Raw genomic sequence first — 10,055 nt, 5'->3', positions numbered from 1 at the left:
ATTACACTTTCAGTTTTTGAAATTCCTCCGAGTGATGTCAGAAATTGCTGGGAGACACATTTTGGATTGCATCACAATAACTTTTAATGAAATTTAAATTTATAGGTTATTTTTGCATGGATGGTTCTTGATCTAAGCGCTGAAAAATTTCCTCCCTTTTAGTGACCAGTCATTCTCACCCCTGACATATTCCTTTTTACCGGCGCTGAAATGACCTGGATGGGATTCTTTACCTTCCATAGTGGACAGGAAGGTCACTTACTGTGTTTTCTATACCCCTATATCCTGTTTTCCAACATGCTTTCTGTCTTTGTCTTAGAATGAAATTACTTGGTTTAGTCCTTTCCCTGGACGGGGTCTTTGGCTGGGAGGGAAACAGTCAAATGTCTAGTTCAAGTTTTGGGAGATGACATTTTAAAAATCATCTCTCTGTTATGTATTGTTATATTTGTTGTTTTGAATGTATATTATAAACATTTGAGTGTATTCCTCTTTGTGGGATCCAGTGCAGGTGGCTGAATGGGTGATCTCAAACCTTGCACAATGATAGTATGCTCTTGAAATCTAAATCTATTCACTTTTTGGACCATTCCCCTTTGTCTTACTTTTCTTCTAGAATTTTTTTGACTACCCCATTTTTTCCTTTTACTGGCGCTGAAATGACATAAATGTGTCAAAAGCATAAAACTGTAAAACCCTTAAATAGACGAACAAAAACAAACCTAATTGTCTTGCAAGCACCGTAAAACCCATAAAAACAAAAACGAGTACACATTTGAGAGTAGTCTTTATAACGGGAACCTTTGCTTGTGCCTGGATGGAACTTTTAGATAATGTCAAAATAGGCACATCGGTGAGTTACTGTCTTTTGTGCTTTTATCTTCAGATCAACAGCTTTTCTTCTATCATCATCCTTTTTACTGGCGCTGAAATGACCTAATTGTGTCATATGACATATGAAACAGTTCTAGCCAGCATGAAGAATAAATAGTACAGATTTTCTTTGTTTAGAACCAAGCTGCTGGTAGCTGGGCGGATTTGACATCAGACTATTGAATCCTATTCGCCAATTTGATATTTTCAAAAATATAAATGGAGATACTCATATCTTCATCTTCGCCCACTCGTGATCAATGTTTGTTATGATGCGGGTTAGGGTTCACAGCGGAAACGTGTACCCTTTGTGAAGATTATATGTATTAAATCGTCACATTTATTAGGAAATCTGTGTGGTGTAATGGTAAACGCCTGACCAGTAATCAGGAGGTCAGAGGTTCGATCCCTATTCGATGTTGCTTTTTTTTTTTTCATGTTATTTTCTTGTTTTTTTTCCCCTTGTGCCTTGTCTGGCACTGTTTCATACACATTTCAGATGTTCAGGTTTTAGGCAGTAAAACATTGTTCTGTTTTGCTTTCTTTGGATACGCTCTAATTGTTCATAGATGGTCGAGTCAGCGCCTTATCGTGGTCTAACCCAGCTACCAAATCACTGCTGGGTAGACATGGGGATCAGAGAAATCACGACTGCATCCCTTATCGATCTCGGTCCCTTTACGTGTGAAGCTCGTGCTCTACCAATTGAGCTATCGGGAGCCCCATGGTGGTGGTAGTAGTAATATTAGCAGTAGGTTATTTAGTCTTATGGTATCGGAAGGTCCTGGGTTCGAGTCCCACTCAGAGTGGCGGATAGTTGAGTCATAGGAAAAGGCTCTTTACTCAAGTTCTCTCACCGTACTCAGGTGTAATATGAGTACCTGGTCGTTAACAGCGTTGTCTCTGTCGGAAATAAATGTAATGTCGCCCGAAAGGCGCATGTCTCGTCCTACATGCAGTGTTGCTGTTGGCCAGGGACCTATTGTAAAGCGTTTTTAGTCCATTTAGTGGATATCTAAATGCTCTAGTAGTAGTAGTAGTAGTAGTAGTAGTAGTAGTAGTAGTAGTAGTAGTAGTAGTAGTAGTAGTAGTAGTAGTAGTAGTAATAGTAGTAGTAGTAGTAGTAGTAGTAGTAGTAGTAGTAGTAGTGGTGGTGATGGTGGAAGGAGAGGGAGAAGAAGACGAAGAAGACTCTGCTACCCATTCACTTTGGAGTAGGCATAGTGATGAGAACAAACATCCAAATTCGAACCAAGGTGTGAGCCAGTGCTCTAATAATTAAGCTACCGGAACAAGCCCCCACCCGCCTCCGATCCAACAAGAAACCAAATTCGAGGTAAGAAGATTTTTCGGGCTCAAATCGTAGCCATCGTTGTGTTATAGCCTGACACTGAAATCCAAAAGGACTGGCAGTTCGACGTCATTATTTGTTTTTTGCACCTCCTAGTGAGTTGTCGTTAGTAGTGCTCATGGAAACAAGTTATTTCATTGGTTGAACTATTGAATACAACTCACGATCAGGGGCGGTTCTAGCCTATTTACAGTGGTGGGGCAAAGATGATTCGGTCATATATATATATATATATATATATATATATATATATATATATATATATATATATATATATATATATATATATTTTATTTTATTTTTTTTTTAAAATTTTTTTAAAATTATTTTTAAAAAAATCTATTTATTTATATATTTATTATTTATTTATTTATTTATTTTTCAAAGTTATCTTTTTATTTTTTAAAAAGTTATTTATTTATTTATTTATTTGTTTTTTAATTAATTTTTTTAAAAATTATTATTTTTTTTCACCTTTAAAAAATAATATTTCAACCACAAATAATCACATTCACAATGAAATGACAATACCAGTAGATTTTAATTATTCCAAACGTAATCAAAAATGAATCACGAAAGAGAATACAACTAAAAAATAAAGCGACGAGACATAATGCGACAACACCTTGACAAAACAAGTCCATTTCGTTCACTCGAAATATTAAAGATTTGCTTTAATCCCTCAACGGCGAGATTAATATTTCTGTTACATTACTGGTTTTCAGTAGTATGTAGTAACCTCAAAGTTTTAATCGAGCAGCAACAACAGCGATATGACTCGAGTTTCATTCAGAGCTCAAATTGCATTTCACTGCTGTCTTGATGATTAGAATGATTGTGGCGGTGGTGGTAGTGGTTGGAATAGTGGTAGCGGTGGTGGTGGTGGTGGTGGTGGAGGAGGCTGTAATTATGGTTGTGGTTTTGGTGGTGCTGTTGGTTAGAAAGATAGTTGTGGAGACGATGGCGGAAATGTTATGATGATGCTGATATTGTTTTTATTGTTATTGTAGTACTTGTTGTTAATATTGTTGTTGTTGTTGTTAATGATGAAGATGATGATGATGATAATGATGATTATGATGACAACGACGATGTCGTCGACAATGATAGTTACCATACGATATTACAAAGTTTATTCAATCTTAGGTTTCGACAATAAATCATACAATTTGATGACCACATACATTGAAGTGAAAAAAAAAAATGGTAAATGGAACCCAACAGTAAACTGATACCATTAATAACCACACAAAAAAAAATAGAACAATAGTAATACCACCAATACGTACAACAATAATAATAATAATAATAATAATAATAATAATAATAATAATAATAATAATAATAATAATAATAATAATATTAATAATAATAATAATAATAACAACAACAATAACAATAACAATAATAATAATAATAATAATAATAATAATAATAATAATAATAATAATAATAATAATAATAATAATAATAATGATAATAATAATAATAACAATAATAATATTACCATCATCATTACTACCACCACCATCATTACCACTACCACCACCGCTACCACTATCACTACCACCATCACCATCATTATTACGTTTCCAATCATTTTTTCTTTTCATTTGATATCTATCAAAACAGACGAAATTCCGGTCATTTTTTTTAAAGGGTAGTTAAAATATCTACGATTTTATTAGCCCTGAAAACTACGATTTTTATTATCCTATTTCAAGTAGGCAGGTCTGCTATGACAAGTATCAGTATCAGTTCCATAGTCAAAATAAGACAAACAAAAACAAAGTTTATTTAATCTTAGGCTTTCGCCAATACTTCATACAATACAATTAAGACAAAATAATGATACCAATCTCTCCTCATGCATTCGTTAGACTATAACAATAACGACCGTGTTATCTTTACTCCTTACCCAACCAACCCGAGCTTCCCGCCTCTTCATCGCGAACTATCTTATTCTTATGTATGTGTTAGCTTCAGGACGGGCAAGTTCGGAATCTGCCCACCCTTCCGTATTTCCTCTATAACTTAGTTAGAATTCAATTCTCTCCTTTCTCAGAAGAGTATTTCTCGTATACTAATTCATTGTTGAGAAAACCAAAATGGTGGTTGTATTTTATATATTTATTTAGTCGTGACTTTTGAATAAAAATGTTTTGTTTTCTTCGACGGAATACAATAGAAAATTACATTGTTTTGCAAAATTATTTTGTCTGGCAATAAAAATACAGCGGTTATTACTTTAAGAATTAAAAAAAAAGAACTAACAAATTAATTTGTTAAAAAACAAAACAAAAGAAAAAAACCCCAAAACAACAACAACAACAAAAAACAAATAAGAAAACAATTTAAATAATGAGTTTTGAGAAGCACTAAAGAAAACGAGAAAAAAAGAAAAGTTTAAATGGATAAACAAATATATAAAAACAACACAAATTAATACTAAATTGATATAAAATTAGTAAATAAATAAATTTAATTCAATACTGGAACCCTCCCAAAGTCATTACATCAATGGTACCAGCACAAGTAAGGCAATAAATAAGAAAAAGTTCGTTTGCCAAAATCTCTATTTAGTTTTCACTGGTTAATAAGGTGGCTCATTTGAATTAGCCCGACCTAGTACTAGAGAGGCCAGACAGCAAAAATCGGAGTTCACCGTCAGGCGACGTGACGATGAGATGACGATGTGGGCGGAGTGGAGTGGTTGGGGGGGGGGGGGGGGGGTGATTAAAAAGAACAGGAGCGTATCCTGGTTTGTGCATTACGGGATGCATGGTGATTCGCAATCTATCAAAAATACACACAAATTGATTTCAGTACGAAGTATAAAGTTTAAGTAGTAACTTTTGAAATTATCTAATTTAAATTTGATTATTTCAGACCTGGTAATACAGCATATAACTTGAAAAAACAGGCTGGTATTTGCCCACCCTGCCCATTATTACCAGCCGTCCCTGCTCACGATTTGTTTTCTTATGTGGCCAAAGACAGGCATTTTGACGTCATTTTTTGGTCAGTGTCAGGCCATAACTTTACGAAGGCCACGCTCAAATCAAACAATGACGCCAAAATGCCAGTCTTTTGCCACAAAAGAAAACAAATCGTGAGTTGTATTCAATAGTCCAACCAATAAAATAACTTGTTTCCTTGAGCTCTATTAACGACAACTCACTAGACTCTACACATACCTAAAAAATGACGTCAAACTGCCAGTCCTAGAGGGTTCTTGTGTCAAGGCAAAATATTTTAATGATGGCTACGCTCAAATGCGTCGGCAACAAACAACAAAAATCACTTACAAAAGATACTAAGTGATTGTTTGTTATTTTTGTTTGGTGTATGTTCGTGTTTTTTTTTCTCCCCTCGTACACAAAATTAATATTACCGATTTTACGAGTTTATCACCTGATACAGATGAATTATCAAGTGAAGAAAATATATCAGCAAATTCGGGGCCAAAGTTGAGTGCTTGGAAATCGCTCTTTACTCAAATTTCCTCACTATACTCAGGTGTAAAATCAATATGGCTAGTAACGGCGTTGTTAGTCGAAACTGATAAAATGTCGCATGTCAGACCTCCTCATGTCCAATGTTAAATGTTGCATCAGGACTCTTGTAAAGCGCCTTAAGTACGTACATTAACTTCAGTTTATAGATACGAGGTATCTGAAAAAAAGCTCACTTATGGCGCACATTTTTTGGCCAAAATGAAAAAAAAAAATACTTTGTCAGTGTACGGCAGTATTGAATGGTACTTTACAGATATGCGCATATTTGCAGGTCTGATAACTGAACGCTATTATGACTTGATGAACTTTATGAGCTCGGTTTAACACTGTTGTAATGGACAATATTTTGCATTGGCTTTAACTTTTATATAGCGCGATATCCACTTAATTTGCTCCAAGCGCTTTACAAGGGATCCCTGAAAAATAACAACATGTAACATGTAGAACGAGACATAACGCCTGTTAGGCGATATTACATTTTTTTCCGACAGAGACAATGCTGTTAACAGCCAGCCTACTCATTTTACAACTGAGTACGGTGAGAGAATGTGAGTAAAGAGCCTTTTTCAAGGACTCAACTATGTGCTATGCGCCGAACAAGGCTTGAACTCAGGACCATCCGATCCGAAAGCGAGTGTCATAGGTCTACCACTAGACCACATAGCCGCTTGAGAATATTTCGATTACAACCATAGGCTCATAACAATTCGGGTTATCAGACTTGCAAATAAATAAACGAAGCACATTATTGTTTCGGCCTTGTGGCAAACACCCACTGGTGTACGCTTTTAACCCTTTGCATGCAGAATTTGATTTTACAATCTCTAACCTTCATAACGAGGATAGTAACCGTGACATGACTCTGTATTCGTTGAAGCCAAAGTCGCATAAAGATTGGTACTCACTTAGTAAAAACGACTCGATTATCATTAATAGAAATTAAGATTTGTATTAAATTCACACCTGCCTTTGGGGTCTAGTGGTATGACACTCGCTTTCGGATCGGAAGGTCCTGGGTTCGAGCCTCGCTCGGCGCATAGTTGAGTCCTAGGAAAAGACTTTTTACTCACATTCTCTCACCGTACTCATGTGTAAAATGAGTATCTGGCCGTTAACAGCGTTGTCTTTGTCCGAAAAATTGTAATATCGCCTAACAGGCGGCATGTCCCGTCCTACATGTTACATTTTGCTGTTGATCAGGGACCCCTTGTGAAGCGCTTTGAGCACATAAAAGCTCAATTTTAAAAAATGAGTTAACTGCCGTGCTCTGGAAATTCACATATTTAAAAATTTGACAGCGAGGTCCCAGGTTTGAGAGTTTTTGCCAAGATGACGGTCAATCAATCGATATCTGAAGGGTAAATTTTCTGGCTCAATATTTAAATACAAGTCTTTTCAGAGTACGGCAATAAACTGATAAAAGCGGGCGGTTGAATTGTGTGAATGCATTATCTACCAAATAAATACAGTCCCTTGATTGGTTCCCTATCTCCACAGTGGGCAGGGAGGTACCTACCGTGTCTTCTATCCCCTTATATCTGTTTTACAACATGCTTTCTGTCTTTGTCTTGGTACATGAGATTGCTTGGTTTTGTCCCGACTCTTGGGTGCTTTAATTGTAATTCTAGAACTTTCTACTATCCCATTTTCTTCCTTTTTACTGGCGCTGATATAACCTAAATGTGTTGCAAGCGCCGTAGAACCCTTCAAATCAATCAATCAATCAATCAATCAATCAATCAATCAATCAATCAATAATTACAAAGAACTTTCCACAAGGGACTAATATTTCAGTTTTGTAACTTGTTATTTTATTAAATTGGTTGATTTTGTGAGTTTTTATCACTCCTAGAAACCATCGAGTCTCCCAAAAAAAAAAAAAAAAAAAAAAAAAAATAGTGTTTACATGCATGCTGTTCTATCAGTGGTGTGTGTATATTGTAAAGAGCTTTGAGCACGTTTAGTGGATATTGCACTATTTAAAAGCTCAAATTTTTATCATTATTACTTTTTAAAATTATGTTAAAACACAACTAAGCGACATCCTCTGTGATAAACGCATTCACCTTATAGATAGCGTGCGTTTGGCAAAGAAGCTCACAACACTGCCATCCGGAAGTATAACGGACCAACACACAAAACTATGCGTAAGCTTGAACGTTCATAGTCTGATTAATACAGTTTAGTGAGAATTACTCATAAACGTGGATGGTAAAAAACAATAACAAATACCTGAGTGACGTCATCTTCATTCAATCTATAAAAGAGAACTACGTCATATGTGACCAATCGCCTCAAGCTGACATTTTGTCGGAATGAAAAAGACGCTGAAAATTGAATTTCGAAAGTCTGAAATTACAAGGTAATGAAAACTGTAAATTTATGATGTTTTATTTTAGTGTGGGCTTCCGGACAGACTTGCGTCCTATCCAAAGGGTAGCAAGGAATTTCTATTATCCGCTATAGAAATCGGATAAACTCCGTTTGCATGGGCCCAAATCCTCTGAACGACTGCTTTGTTTTTGTGTGTGTTGTTTTTAAGGGTTTTACGGCGCTTGCAACACATTTAGGTTATATCAGCGCCACGTTCGACTGCTTTTATTAAGTGAATGGATGTAGCTAGTTTCTTAAAAGGCTTCCCATTAAACTTTCGTAAAATTGATGATCATAATGACTATAGATTTCAGTTTTTTTTTAATTTTTCGGATTCTCGTCTTCCCCGACAAAATACCAGGTTGAGACTGTGAGTCAAGTACGACGTGAACTTATTTGCAGGTCTGATAACCTAATTCATTATGGGCTCATTGTTGTAATGGAAATCTAAAAAAATGACGCAACATTTTATCCATTACAACAATGTTAAACTAGGCTCATAAGTGGGATCGGATGTCAGACCTGCATATATGTACACGTCGGTCAAACATTATATAGAACGAACTCAAAACAGAAAATAATCAGTTCGGATTCATTTAATGAATATTGGTTTAATTTGCAAACTTTTAAATTTTCAATGAGATCAATGCCTTGTCGTTTGAAGGTATATGGAATATTGAGCTTATAATATTATTACTGATTAATAATCAGCACTAGATACATGTTATCAACACCGATTCAATATTTTAATTGTTAGTTTACAGATTGATCAATCACATAAACAGACACCGGGACATCATTATTCTTTTCACATCCACATTCAAACTTTATCGGTAACGACACAGATAAAATAAGAAAGACATAGGAGAGAAGATATTATCATTAAAATTAATTGGATTTCACATAGATCTCCAATGTCGAGATTTAAAAAAAAAGTATTAATTGACGTGCAATTATAAAGTTTTTGTTCTATCAAGTTCAGTGGTGATTGCCTTCAAAGTGTCCATAAATAAGTCTTAATTCATATTTTTTTAGTGAAATAACTATAATACTTTATTAACGTACCATAACACACGGAAGAGTTCAGTTAAATCTGATTGAAAAATACAATGCGTAAATTATTACCAATTAATTCATTTTTATATTCAAAAGATTTCAACCGATGATGGTTATTTCGGTCTAGAAATTATACAAAAGAATGAAAATATAATATAAATTAGTTTTAAAATGGATGATTAGAGAAATGAGATATGCGATAGTAAAAGACAATATCAAAAGTTATTTAAAACTATTTTTTTCTCCAACAATTGAGAGCATATAAGATAAGGATAATTTTTTTCTTTTAAATTTCGCCGTTATTGCAATTATAATTCAAGATACAGTAGTTTTTGTTCTATAACATGAACAGTGTTTTAAATTTTAAAACACTCAGACAAATGATATATAATCATAATATAGGAAAGCTTTTTAATACATTTCACAAAAAGAATATTAACTTTTCAATTTTTATATGCTATAAATCTGCTTTTCGTTCGCTATTCTAAAAATATTGTTCATGTTTTGGTCACAGTCAATTTTGCACTCAAAAAGATTGTTGTTTCTACACACAAGTATACACAAGTCAGATTGCATCTTTTTGGCTCTTCCATGTACAAGATTAAGTAAATAAAGGTCGTGTTTTCCCCCGGCGTAAAGATGATTTGTCCAAGAATTCTCTATCATTGAAAACCACACCAAAGTCCATAAAATAATCCTCGAATTACACATGGTTGAAAGCTCAGCTGATGAAATATGAAATGCTCATTATATTATCACGATTAAGCTGCCTATAAGTGAAGACTATTTAGAATTTCCAGAGGAAGTGTGTATTCTTAAATTACATTAAAATGAATAGCAACTTTACCTACACGGAATGAAGAAGCTGGGGATTAACCCCAGTA

Source organism: Berghia stephanieae, chromosome 3, assembly GCF_034508935.2.
Source record: "Berghia stephanieae isolate SIO BIC M18660-M18661 chromosome 3, UCSD_Bste_1.3, whole genome shotgun sequence".
NCBI classification, from domain to species: Eukaryota; Metazoa; Mollusca; class Gastropoda; order Nudibranchia; family Aeolidiidae; genus Berghia; species Berghia stephanieae.
This window is presented reverse-complemented; position numbering follows the sequence as displayed.